General features: G+C 37.7%; 1 pseudogene; it reads right to left on the reverse strand.

Moving 5' to 3' along the window:
* Nucleotides 1–4,180: 4,180 nt before the first annotated feature.
* On the reverse strand, nt 4,181–9,323 carry LOC129503154 (olfactory receptor 140-like; annotated as a pseudogene).
* Nucleotides 9,324–15,063: the final 5,740 nt, after the last annotated feature.

Here is a 15,063-nt window from a genome sequence, read left to right on the forward strand (position 1 = left end):
TTAGATTAGAAAAACAGACTTGACTAAATTAAGTTCTCTGTTCTCAGGTGAAAATGAGTGTTCAGAGAAGCATGGTACATTTCTGCAAGTCTAGTTACGTGCCCATTATAAATATACATACAGTTTATGTCTTTTCAAAACTTCTAAATACAGTGTATATTTTTCTTTACAGTTGAGTAAATAAGTAAAATATTTCTCCTCCAATCACTATTTATCAACCTTAATGTAGAATAGATTTAAGTGCTAAGATGTGGGCCACTTAAAGGCACCCTGAGGAAACCAATTCTCCAACCTGCTGACCTCTATACATTGAGTTTTCTAAGCACAGTGAGCACCAAGGACCACACTACATACTCCATGTGATGATGGGAAGATGCAAAATTCGGAGAAACTAGATGAGAGTAAAGAAATTCAGTGCTAAAAACCTTAGGAAAGGCACTCTGAGTTGGGTTGTGCTGGAAGGGGACAACTGTCCCACTCTCATTGGGTGACATATACAATAGCTAATAAAAGCCCCTCAAACGTTTTTTTTTGCCAGAGCCTTCTTATTTTAAATCATCTCCAGGACCCTAAAAGAACTGTAATCACTGATAGGATATATTTATGAGCTGAAAAAAATAATTTAGCACTATATACTGAGATAATTATATGGTTTTTCTCCATTGGTCTATTAAGAGGAAAACCCATTATATTAATAAATGTTCTAATATGGCATTCCAGGGACTAGGTCCTTTTCTGAAGGTAGGATTTGAGTGTGATTGTATTCATGTGATGTCCCAGAATCTAGAACCTCATCTGGGATGTTGTTTTTTGTCAAGGAACCAGCTTGAGTTTGTTTATGAATTCCAGTATATTCTGTTTTTAATGTGTCTGTAGTTTGGGAGAAATCATGTATGCTGGTGTGAGGTGGTATCTCATTGTGGTTTTGATTTGTATTTCCCTGATGGCAAGTGATGCAGAGCATTTTCTCATGTGCATGTTGGCCATGTCTATGTCTTCCTCTGTGAGATTTCTCTTCATGTCTTTTGCCCATTTCATGATTGGATTGTTTGTTTCTTTGGTGTTGAGTTTAATAAGTTCTTTATAGATCTTGGAAACTAGCCCTTTATCTGATACATCATTTGCAAATATCTTCTCCCATTCTGTAGGTTGTCTTTTAGTTTTGTTGACTGTATCCTTTGCTGTGCAAAAGCTTCTTATCTTGATGAAGTCCCAATAGTTCATTTTTGCTTTCGTTTCTTTTGCCTTCGTGGATGTATCTTGCAAGAAGTTACTGTGGCCAAGTTCAAAAAGGGTGTTGCCTGTGTTCTCCTCTAGGATTTTGATGGAATCTTGTCTCACATTTAGATCTCTCAGTGTGCATGGGGAAAATTAACAAGGCAGGAAACAACAAATGTTGGAGAGGATGCGGAGAAAAAGGAACCCTCTTACACTGTTGGTGGGAATGTGAACTGGTGCAGCCACTCTGGAAAACTGTGTGGAGGTTCCTCAAAGAGTTAAAAATAGACCTGCCCTACGACCCAGCAATTGCACTGTTGGGGAATTACCCCAAAGATTCAGATGCAATGAAACGCTGGGACACCTGCACCCCAATGTTTATAGCAGCCATATCCACAATAGCCAAACTGTGGAAGGAGCCTCGGTGTCCATCGAAAGATGAATGGATAAGAAGATGTGGTTTATGTATACAATGGAATATTACTCAGCCATTAGAAACGACAAATACCCACCATTTGCTTCAACGTGGATGGAACTGGAGGGTATTATGCTGAGTGAAGTAAGTCAATCGGAGAAGGACAAACAGTGTATGTTCTCCTTCATTTGGGGAATATAAATAATAGTGAAAGGGAATATAAGGGAAGGGAGAAGAAATGTGTAGGAAATATCAGAAAGGGACACAGAACATAAAGACTCCTAACTCTGGGAAATGAACTAGGGGTGGTGGAAGGGGAGGAGGGCGGGGGGTGGGGGTGAATGGGTGACGGGCACTGAGGGGGACACTAGACGGGATGAGCACTGGGTGTTATTCTGTATGTTGGCAAATAGAACACTAATAAAAAATAAATTTATTATTAAAAAAAGAAATCATGTATTCTTATTATACATTAAAAACAAACACAAGTAAAAGTTCAAAGTAAAACAGAATCATACCACAAAGTACTGTTGCCCTTATAAACCTACTTGCAAACACACATCCCTATCCAGACCTGAACAAGCATATTATAAAATTTTACATCACCAGACCACATGATGTTCCATAACCTGATTTTTTAATTCCATATCGTGTCATAAACGCTTTCTATGATAACAAATAGTGATAAATGCTATCTTTCTTAAACAGATGAAGAATATCTTCATACTATGGAACATAAAATTGTAGGGGAATGTGTAAGCTACCGGCATTAGATGGAAAACAGGGAAATTATGAGCTGCTGAAACCAGGAAAAATACCCAAAAGTAGTGCACAGGAAATGCTTTTACACCTAATGAGATTTTTTTGACTTTATGTCTATATTTTTCTTCCTGCCATGAAAGTTTAAAAAAAATTGCTTTCACTGTATTATCAATAAAATGCAGCCCTCAAGCAGAATACCTGGGACAGCTGACTAGAGAACTCAATAAATTCAAGTTATAAGAAGACATACACATGGAAATAAAAGTCTCTCCACAGTAACAAGTGAGCGGGAGCAAGCATCTTAACATGTGGATTAGAGAAAATCAAAGCCTCCTGGATGTTATACTGGACAGTGACTCTGGACTTTAAATCTGGGCAAGTGCATATCAGAGACTGACAATAAGGACATTGATAACCAGAAGCTTACAAGCAGGAAACAAAATGAAATATGCAGAGAAAGATCAGCAGATAGTAAAGCATTGTGCATTTTGGCAAGATCATACTTAAAGGCAGAAAGATGTGGATTTAAATTCTAGCTCAACCTTGGCTAAGTAAATCAGCCTCTGTGAATACATTTTCTTCATTTTTAAAAAGAAAACCATGTCAACTTTTTATAAGGATATATAAGATCCTATTTATAAACTGATGTACCAAGTCAATCATTTGTGTATGTGTGATCACATAATGTTTAGACAATGTGGTACATAATATTTATACATTTGTTGCAGAATTTATGTTAATTTTAGTGTAAATCTATTCTGTGCACTTCCATGACTTGGGCTCAATAATTCCTCATTGTATTTGCTGTATTCTCAGAGCCCCAAGCTACAGATTCTCTCCGACATTATTGTCCCCAAAGCAACTTTCCCTCCAGAGACAGCATTGATGCTCAGAAAGCCACTGCCTTCCCTCTTCCCTCAGAGTCAAAGGAAAAAAACAATGACCCTCCGAGAAAAGGCATTCAACTTGGTATCCAGGTTGTGTTTTCAAAACTGTTCATGGCGTGAAATATTTGGACCACCATCTAAGAATCCACATGGCAGATGAAGAGAAAGTGTAGATTATGTAGTAAGGACAATTTCTATCTCAGGGCAACTGAAGACTGGTCAGCCCCATCCAGTGTTCTCGAGTTGGTCACTGCTCTGCGCCTTGTGGTCTTGTGTCCAGGACTCAGCAGTGTAGCAGCCTTTGTCTGGCACATGCCAGATAAAAGCAGTCTTGGCCTTTTTGACTCCTGGCAATCTTGTGAAGCTTATGGACATTTCCTAGCATATTTTTAAATGTAATAAGATCACATTAAGCTACAATTCAGTACAATTCAAAAAAAATTGTAGACAGAATCAGGTAGAGGTGAACCATCAGTAATTACTCTGATCAATATTCCAATGTGCAAAGTTGGAGGAACAGGTTAGTAACATTTCTATGGGAAATTAACCCAAATGATGGGATTAACCCATCATTATTTCCCCAGGCTGATGAAGGCTCCATCTCAGACAAAGGCAAGGGAGAGAGAGATGGTGTTTCCATGTCCTGCAATTTAGTGTAAACTGTTAAGAAGAAATTGAAGTTGTGTATACTAATCTGTCTGGTCAGTAACATAGGACATGGATAGATTAGACATAATTTGAAATGTTCAAATCAGTTTTATTTTGAAATTTTGAAAATTATTTGAAATTTATTTTGAAATTTTCTGATAGTCTCTCAGCTCTCATCATAACAATATGAATTCTTACTGAGAATGATAGGGGTTTTTTTTCCCCCTACTATATCAGTATCCACAATTGCTCATTTTCTCCATAGATTTTTCATGGCATTTTTCACCTCTGCATTTCTCAGTGTATAAATCAGGGGGTTGAACATGGGTGTCAAAATACAATAAAACACAGCCACTATTTTGTCTATGGACAAAGTAGATGATGGCCGCATATAAATAAATATACAAGGCACAAAGAACAGGGCAACAACAGTGAAATGGACCCCACAGGTGGACAGGGCTTTATGTCTCGCCTCCGCACCGTGGCACCTCAAGGAACGCAGGATGACAGCGTAGGAAGCAACCAGCATGAGGAAGTTCAACAGGCAGATCACACCACTGTTGGCAACCACCAGTACGCCGATGACATACGTGTTGGTACAGGCGACTTCCAGCAAAGGGTACAAGTCACAGACAAAGTGATTGATCACATTAGGCCAACAGAAGGGCAGCTGAAGGACCAGGAGGAGCTGGACCAGGGAATGCAGGAAGCCTCCCAACCAAGCCACCCCCACCAGCAGGGCACAGAGATGCCTGGTCATGATGGTCGTGTAGTGCAGGGGCTTGCAGATGGCCATGTACCGGTCATAGGCCATGACCGTGAGCAGAATGATTTCCGTTCCTCCCAATAAATGGGCAACAAAGAATTGAACTAGGCAGCCCTCAAAAGAGATGGCCCTCCCCTGATACTAGGAGTCAGCGATGAGTTTGGGGTCATACATGAGGAATAGCAAGTATCAATGAATGACAAGCATGAGAGGAAAAAGTACATAGGGGAGCCCAGGGTGGGACTGAAGATAATGGTGATCATGATAAGTAGGTTGCCTCCAACAGAGACCAGGTAGACAATCAAAAAGAACACAAACAGTGTATGTTCTCATTCATTTGGGGAATATGAATAATAGTGAAGGGGAATACAAGGGAAGGGAGAAGAAATGTGTGGGAGATATCAGAAAGGGAGACAGAACATAAAGACTCCTAACTCTGAGAAATGAACTAGGGGTGGTGGAAGGGGAGGAGGGCGGGGGGTGGGGGTGAATGGGTGACGGGCACGGAGGGGGACACTTGACGGGATGAGCACTGGGTGTTATTCTGTATGTTGGTAAATTGAACACCAATAAAAATTAATTTATTTAAAAAAAATAAATGAATAAACCAAAAAAAAAAAAGAAAATTTTAATTTCAAAAAAAAAAAAGAACACAAACAAACTCTCTGCACATCGGAGTTCTGTGACAGTTCCAGCATGAAAAATTCTGTGATGTTTTGTGAACTATCCGTGAATCGTGAGCTACAGCAAGGACTTGGGTTAAAATAGATTCACCCAGAAAAATCTGTTACTCCTTTCGAGAAACTTCAAAAGTTGAGGGAAAGCAGTGTTTGGAATAGCGTTATTCCAAATCCCAAATCCCAAATCCCAAAGCAGAACCTGCTAATAATACAAATAATTTTCTGCATTTCCAATTAATAATTTTGACCAAGTACAAAGTTAAATAACAGACATGATAGCTCCCAAAATATTGCCTTTCTTGCATTTTAACTAGCATGAATAAATTCTGTTTTCTGATTGAAAAAAATCTTCATGGAGTTCTTTTTAACTAAAAACTGCAATACATATAAATTTTAGTTAATTAAAAATAACCACTTATGGGAAAATAATTTCCCTAAATATTTGTTGAAGTTGTTTTTTTTAGAGCCACACAACCAGTTCCTAATTGCACTTCTCACTGCACATGGGCATCTCCTCAAAAACTGATTTCCTCTTCTCAACCCCAACTCAACTTGCTCTTCCTTCTATATTTTCTCCATCACCCACCACAAACATAGGAGTAACTCATCCTTGACTTCTCCCTTTACTAATCTATTTCATAATCTCAAAATTTGTCATCATACTTTACCAAACCTTGTTCCTTAACTTTCAACCATCCATCCATCCATTCATTGATTCCACAAACATTTTGAGCACCCACCTAGCCCCAACCATAGTTCTCAGCACTAGACTTAGATCAATTAGCAAAATAATCTGATGGTTGCTCCAACAACACCATAACTAGTCTCTCCTGCCTCATATCTCACCCAGACACCTGTTCAGTCATCCACACTGCAGCCAGTAATATGTATAAAATTCAATCATTCAATCATGTCATCATCCAGGTTAAAATCCACTAAAGGCTCTTCTTTACATTTAAGATAAAATCTAAGCATTTTGGCCTCATCACAAGTCCCTGGATCTTAGTGATCCACCCATGTTATCCTTCCCTGTCCACTACCATGTGCTTTAGCCATATTAAACTACCCTAAATTCCCTGATCAAGTCATACTCACTACCATCTCATTGCCACCCACTTGCTATCCCCCCAACCTTTCCCAATTCTACTCCCATACATCCTCCAATAATAGGCTCAGATATCATCTCCACAAGGAAGATGGTCTCTTCTCCCACCCTAGGCTAGATTATAAGGACTTGCACTGTATTGCTACAGCACCCAGATCGCAGCTCTATCCTAGCTCTTTGCACACACTATGTTGTACTAGCGCCGGTCCACCTTCCAACCCTACGCTTAAGAGTATCTTGAAAGAGGATCCTTTGTGTTTAATAGCTATATCACCAGACCTAAACAGTGGTCAATGACTATTTGTTGAATGAATAAAAAAATAAACAAAAAAATAGGAAGTTTACAATACCTGGATCTAAGGAGGTGACTAAGTTCTTATCAGAATTAATTACTTTCTAACATGGTACATTGATAGAAAGAACAATATTCCTTTATTTAATAAATTAATTTTTTTGTATTTAGAATTTGTTTTAAGCCATTTCTTTTCAGTCAGTCTCATTTGGGACAAAATTATCTATTTTTTAACAAAAATATATTACCATTCTTTACATTTTTCTTACATTTCTTTTTATATACAGAGTTGCTTTTTTTTTTTTGGAACCTTAGTGTCCAGTGAAAACTAAGAAGTAACCAATTTTTGAACACCAGAACTTTTTAGACGGCAAATTTATGAAACAGTTAAGCACAAAGCATGTTTACCAACAGATTTAAATCAACGTTTTAGCACTTTTCCTGTTTGGAAAAGACCTAGATGTCCGATGAATTTAATTTTATTTATCACCAACGTGTGACTAAGGTTTCAGGTTACCAAGGCCTTTGAAAGGTATCTTAACAATTACTTATGAAAACTTGTAAACAGATAATTAACCATCAATTTAGTTAATTTTTTTTCTTTTTTACTAACATTGTAAAAAGATAACAGAGCTTATGTGATCTTTAGTAAACCTCAATAGAATAAAAGTTTTAGGTTTAGTAGTGATAATTTTCAAGACCTGTTTACTATGTTCCATCTGGATTCACTTAAAGTCAATCAATTTGCTCCCCATCATTAATTTTTATCTGAGACACAGGTGGGGGATTTGGAGGGGGCAGTGTTAAGTAATTGGTGGTGATGGTGACTCAATCATTGAATTATTATTCTCTTTTTGTTCCTCTGAAGAGGTCTGAACATCATTTTCAGGGAGGGATTCATGAGAGGCTATAGAGATTAATTCGAAAGTGTGTTGTGGATCTAAAGTCTCTCTTATTTCCTCCCAAATTTGCACGGTGCCTGGGGGACAGGCCATAGGACCACATTTTTTAAGTTGATTTTTAATTTCCTGTCCTACCCTTTGCCAGGCATCCAAACTGACAGTCCCTTCTTATGGAAACCAGGGACACAAGTCTGATACAGTACAAAAGAGTTGTTGCAAGGTCTTTTTAGAGACCTTGGACATTTCTCGCTTCATAAGGGCCTGCAAAGTGGTCATAAAGAAGACCTGTTCCATAGATTGCGACTGTCCCATATTTTTTTATTCCTGTCGTGGCCCTAAGTAGCCGGGCTCCCCTTACCTGATTGTCAGCGATGACTTACCTATATGTGCACCTCTCTTGCATGTGCTCAGGTCCCTGTTCGGGCACCACTTGTTGCACGCACTGCGGCAACACAATCAGGGTCCTGAGGATAAGGGAATGAGGAAAATAAAAGTAAATAGATGGGGACAGGAGGGACACAGTGGATGATGTCCAAGCAGTGCCAGCTTTATTCAAGGTTCTACAACATTTTATAGCATGAGCAAAACAAAGCTAAGAAGGTGTCTGTTTTCAGCATGTTTGTGAAACCCTCCAAAGTTCCCCTTTCTCAGCATGTAAGACAGACCCACTGGTGCCAGAAGACCTTGGTAAATAGATAAGCTTGTTGCTCCAGATGTGCATACTTCAAAGGAATATTAGGTATGGTAAACAGACCAGCAAGGACAGCACAGAACCTTATTTATATTTATGACCAGGTCAGAATAAGTTGTATCTATTGTGTTATGTGGGCGATCATGTACAAGCGGGCCCTGAGAACCATTGCTCAAGCCCTTTCTCAAGTGTCAACCAACTATTCACCCTTTAGGCTCGCGAGGCTTTTGAGTGAATGAGGGACACAAGTCTGGGCCTGGTTTGGTTCAGTTACTCCAGCTAGTTTGTGGTCGCCCACACTTCAGAAGTCTAAGATGAATTCTGCCATTGTCCTTAGTGTGTTCAAAGACTCAGGTGTCATTTTTTAAAGTGTCAATCCAAAAATCTTCTAAAATTTTCCCTTTGCCTACCCTAATGACATTCCCCAGAGCATCCATCCATGGTCTTCATCCCTTCATGGTGTTTTCAGTATTGCCACTCTCAAACAATGGTCTGTGAGGTTTGACTCCAAACTGCAGCATGCTAGTGCATGGTGTCACCTGCTTGATACATCTGTCTACTTCTTCCTCCCTCTGGTCATTTTTCACCCAGAGGGCACATAAGAGAACTGTAAAAATCGAACTCTAGGCAACCTATTAAATTTTTCTTGCAATTGTGGAATAAAAAATCTGGTACAAATGATGAAAAGTTTATATAGATCTAACCTCTCATTTTCACAGAGAATAGCAGCTCAGAGAAGTCAAGTAAAGGGTGGAGGAATGGTGGAAATCAAGAGCTAGAATCTAGCTCAGAAAATCTACAGCCTTGTCAAAGCTACTTCACCTCTCTGGCCTTCAGTCCATCTGTCCATCCTTCCATTGAAGAGGAACCAACAACTTTGAGCTAGACATTATGCACAGTGGAATTTAGGATTTAGGAAGATTAAACAGAAAACACACACACATCTCCTTACCTCATGGCATAGTCAAGCTAGTAGATATAATAACTCATTCTGGGAATGTAATTTAGGATCAGAAAGCTTTCTCAGTAACCCAATAACATAAACCAGGGGCAGCCTGCAGTTGAAAACTATTAATAGGAAGATAAGTGCTTGCTTTTATATATACATTCAATTTTACAGAGGATTTTCTCATCTATTAACACCTTTGTTCATCAGAATGTCTTGTAGAAGGCAGAGCAGATGTGATTAGCAGCATTTTACATTCATTTATTCTGTAATGCAGAACTGTTGAACTAACTACTCATCCAGCTTAGGAGTCTCAAGTTTTCTAAGTTCAGAAACACCCTCAAGTAAAGTTGTGATGTTCTTCTACCTCGAACCCATTAACTGTACAGAATATATCCTCTGGGCTCCAGGTGGCTGAGGGTTTTGTGGGGAAGGTATCCGTAGGGTTAGAAGGATGGTGATCCCTGTGATACTGAGATACAATATGGTAAGGTCTCTACTCACAACAGGTCCTGGTCCCATCCATAGTGATCCTCAGAATGATTCATTCCTCTAGCCCTACCTCTTCCATTCTTCATTTTCTTGAATAAATTCATTAGTAACCTTACCTACTAGTTCTCTATTAATTAGCAGAGGTTAGAAATGTTGTAATAATACAAAACAGCCCAAAATCTCAGTAATGTAATCCTAAGAAAAGTCTCTCATTCACACCAAATCCAGTGCAGATTGGCCTAATCAGGCAGGTCTCATGTGCAGCTCTCCAAGCTGTGAATCCCTGATATAGGCCAATTTCCATTTTGTGATGCCTCCAGTCTCCTGGGGCTTCAGGACCATCTGCTGGGTCATCTACACTCAGCTAGCCAATGAACAAAGAGAGATTAAGGACACCAGGGACATTTCATGAACCACGCCTAAACTGGGATATATCACTTCTACCCATGATTGACAAGACCTCACATGGATGTAAGGTGGCTAGGGAATGTAATTTGTATGCCCAGGAAGGAAAAATAAGATGATCTGACAAACACGTTGCATTGTCTGAACCATACCTTCTCATTGGCAGGCTGCTCTCCTTCCCCTTCTCCCTTTAAGGTTTATTTATTAGTCTACTCAAGAAGCTGCAGACTCTTGGTAGATCTTCACGATCAAATCAAAACCAGAGTCAGAATCATTATCACACAAAAGGAAATTTTAACTTCCATACTGCCATTTCTATTCATAAATATTTATCAAGAACCTACCAGCGTTTAGTACAGTAAAAAATCCGTGCTCTGGATCCAGGCTCCACTATTTATCGTTCTATGATCTTGAGCCAGTTACTTAACCTCTCTGTGTCTCAGTGTATGCATCAGTAACAAAGAGGTAATAACTGAGAATTAGAGAATTCTCATGATTACAAGAGTGATATCACTGAAAATACAGTGGGGAACTCTAGGGCTTCATACCCCTAACGCCAGGAACAGCTAATGAGGTGGCAAAAGCTGCTTTTGCAGAATGCTGGGGTTTATTATATATAATTTATATATATATTTATATCTATTATATATAATTATATGTTTTATACACACACACACACACACACACACCATGGGAAAAGGGGAAAAGCTTGGGGAGGGAGGAATGAGCCGCTATTTTTCTGTAATACAGAGCTCTGAAGTTTTAACTGCCTGCCTACCATATGCCATACACCAGAATTGGGACAGCCAAGGGAAGAGCAACCCCCCACTCCTGTTTCAGATTTCTGGGTCATTAAGGAAATATGTATTAAATCACAATGACATTACCACTTCCTACCCACTAGGATGGCTATGATCAAAAACGCAGAAAGTAACACGTTTGCAAGAATTTGGAGATATTGTATGTTACTGATAAAAATGAAAATGGTACCACTGCTGTGAAAACACTTTGGTGGGTTTTTTTAAAGTTAAACATAGCCAAAAGCACAAACAACAAAAGCCAAAATCAACAAATGGGACTACATCAAACTCAAAAGATTCTGCACAGCAAAAACAAAATGAAGACAACCTATAAAATGGAAAAAAAATTTTTGCAGACCCTATATCAGATAAAGGGATAATATCCAAAATATATACTTAGTCAACTCAACAACAACAACAAAAACAATTTAAAAATAGGTATAAGAATTAAACAGGCATTTTTCCAAAAAGGACATCAAAATGGCCAAGAGACAAAGATGCTCTACATCACTAATGATCAAGGAAATGCAAATCGAAATCACAATGTTAGAATGGCTCACACCAATTAAAATGGCTTACCTCACACCTGTTAAAAGGGCACTCTCATCAGGAAGAGACAACAGGTGCTGGTGAGGATGTGCTGAAAAGGGAACCCTTATACATATTGTTGATAAGAATGTAAGTTGGTCCAACCATTATGGAAAACAATATGGAGGTATCTCAAAAAATTAAAAATCAATCTACCATGCAATCTGATAATACTACTTCTGTATATACGCCGAAAGGAAATGAAGCCAGGATTACAATGAGCTATCTGTACTCCCAATGTTTATCATAGCATTATTCACAATAGCGAAGACATGGAAACAATTCAAATGCCCATCAATGGATAAATGGTTTTTAAAAAATGTGGTACACATACACAATAAAATGTTATTAATCCATGAGAAGGAAAGACATCCTGCCATTTGTGACAAATTGGAAAGAATTTGAGCATGTTAAGCAAATAAATGAGAGAAAGTACTGTATGATATCACTTGTATGTGGTATCTAAAAAAGTTAAACACCTGTAATAAACAGTTAGTGAGGGCAGCCCGGGTGGCTCAGTGGTTTAGTGCCACCTTCAGCCCAGGGCATGATCCTGGAGACCCAGGATCGAGTCCCACATCGGGCTCCCTGCATGGAGCCTGCTTCTCCCTCTGCCTGTGTCTCTGCCTCTGTGTGTGTGTGTGTCTCATGAATAAATAAATAAAATATTTAAAAAACAATTAGTGAAATGGTGGTCTTCAGGGGATGGAGGGAGTTGGGATAAGAGTTATTTTGCTTAAGGGTACAAACTTGTAACAAGTACTAAAAAAGCCATAGAGATCTAATGCACAGTATAATGAATATAGACAATATTATATTATAATTATATAATGTGATAAATATCTGTACATCAGTGATTATATTACAATATATAAATGTATCAACAACATGCTGAACACCTTAAACTTATACAATGTTACAAGTAAATTTATTCAATTAAAAATGTTTTAAGTTAAATATAGAATTACCAAATGACCCAACAATTCCACTCCCAGATATATATCTAAAAGAATTGAAAACAGTTATTTAAACAAGTACTTGTACACAAATGTTCATAGAGCACTACTCACAATAGCCAAAAGATAGAAACATCCCAAATGTCCATCAGCTGGTGATTGAATAATCAAAATGTAATCTACTTGTACAATGGGGTATTATTCATCCATAGAAAGAAATGAAGTAATGATACATGCTACAGTGTGAATGAATCTTGAAAACATTATACTAAGCGGAAGAAGCCAAATGTAGTTACAAAAGATTCCTTTTACATCAGATATCCCAAACAAGTAAAGCCAGAGACAGAAAGTGGATTAGTGGTTTCCAGGGCTTGAAGTGAGGAAGCATAGTTACTGCTAAACAGTATGGGTTTCCTTCTGGGGTGGTGAATTATCTTGAGTCTAAATAAAGGTGATGGTTGCACAACAATTTGTTTTTTGTGTTTTTTTTAAGATTTTATTTACTTATTCATGAGAGACACAGAGAGAGCGAGAGAGGCAGAGACACAGGCAGAGGGAGAAGCAGGCTCCATGCAGGGAGCCTGACGTGGGACTCGATCCCAGATCTCCGGGATCACACCCTAGACTACAGATGGGGTTAAACTACTGTGCACATAAGCACTGGGGCTGCCCAACAATTTGAATATACTAAATGTCACTCTACTGTACACTTTTCAATGATCAATTTTATGTTATACAAATTTTATCTTAAAATACATGTAAAAAAAAACGTAGAATACTGCCTTACATATAGTATACACTCAGTAAATGTTAGCAATTACTACTAGGTGACAGACACTATGGTAGGCACTGAGGATACTATGGTTGACAAGACCAAAAGGATCCCTGCCCTCAAGGAGCTTAGTCTGGTGGAGGTAAGACTTAATAAGCAAAGAAATATTTATACACCACAATAGTGTGAGGGAGAAAAAAAATGGTGGCATAACAGAGTTACTACTCTCTTAACTTCTTAATATACCTCTATTACTAAAGATTTCTGATTTATACATATATATTTATAAATCACCTACACATGCTGTTTAACAGTTATTTGATATATATCTTAAATACATCAAAAAAATTAAAGAATTATTAGTTGAAATTAAATATTTTAAAACATGTTGCTAACTTTAATAGTTTTATACTTTATACTATAAGGCAAAATGTACATTTTGGATGAGATTTATCAACATCCAGAAGGGACTTTGTGTGCATTTGCAATATTGGTATTATTTTTCAGTCCAGGAATTATTGGCAAGCAGCTTTTTTAGCATATGGCCATTTCAAGTTGGTTAAGCTAGAAAATACAACGTAATCCACTAAATGAGATTCACATAAACTGTAGCTCACTAAAATATGCCCAAATTTAGTAAAGAAATGAGTTCATCATTAACTTTTCCCACAATGTAGAACTCCCATTCTTCTTTGAGAAGTCTCAAATACTTTACATTGTATGTTCTAGCATGCAGATCACCTAAGGGCTGGCTGTCAACCTATAAATTAAACATGGCACCATAGAAGCATTACAGGGGACTAGGATCTCCAAGAAATCTCACTGTAGAACAAGCAGATTAGTACTGGTATCTCAAGCAGAAGGCAAGATCCCCAAGGATGCTCCTCCCACTATTGAATGAAATGAAAATATGAATATATTTCATAACTTCTAAAGCCGTGATGAAATGGACAATATATGCACATATATAATCTTTTACTAAAACTACTCAAATATATATATAAAGCCTTGATAGTCTCAAACCTACTAAAATTATTGAATCAGTAATCTAAAATAATCCCCCCAAATTTTTTAAATAAGAAAAATAAAATATTCCCAGAAAGGAATTTTTTTCTGCCATGCTAGATGTAAGTAATCTCTCATTGTGGCTTTGTACTTAATTTTTCACTAATGAGTTTACAAATCTCATAAAATTGTTGATTTGGGCATTATTTTAAAGAACAATAATAATAACATTCAACTTCCATAAGAAAAACAAGCTAAAAATAGAAAGATCTTTCTTAATTTGAGAAAAAATATCTATCCAAAATCTATATCAAGCATCATATGTAATGGAGAAAGTTAGAAATACTCCCTTTAAAATTAGGAATGATAATCTTAATGTCACTGATTATATCTGACACTGTGCTAGAATTCCTACCCAGAGATGGTAAAAAAAGAAGAAGAGGAAGATGAACACCTACAGCATCCCCAGATGGTCTACTAGAAAACACAAGTGTTTCCAGAAAAATTATTAGCAGTAATAAGAGTTTAGTAAAATAGATAGCTATACTATTAAAAACAAAAAAAATCATAACACCTCTATATAATACAAGTTAGAAGATGCAATACTTCTATTTTTTAAGATTTGATTCATTTACTTATTTGAGAGAGTGAGTGAGCAAGCACAAACTGGGGAAGGAACAAAGGGAGAGGGACAAGTAGACTCCACACTGAGCATGGAGCCTGATATGGCGCT

The sequence above is a fragment of the Nyctereutes procyonoides genome, unplaced genomic scaffold, assembly GCF_905146905.1.
Source record: "Nyctereutes procyonoides isolate TBG_1078 unplaced genomic scaffold, NYPRO_anot_genome, whole genome shotgun sequence".
Classification (NCBI taxonomy): Eukaryota; Metazoa; Chordata; class Mammalia; order Carnivora; family Canidae; genus Nyctereutes; species Nyctereutes procyonoides.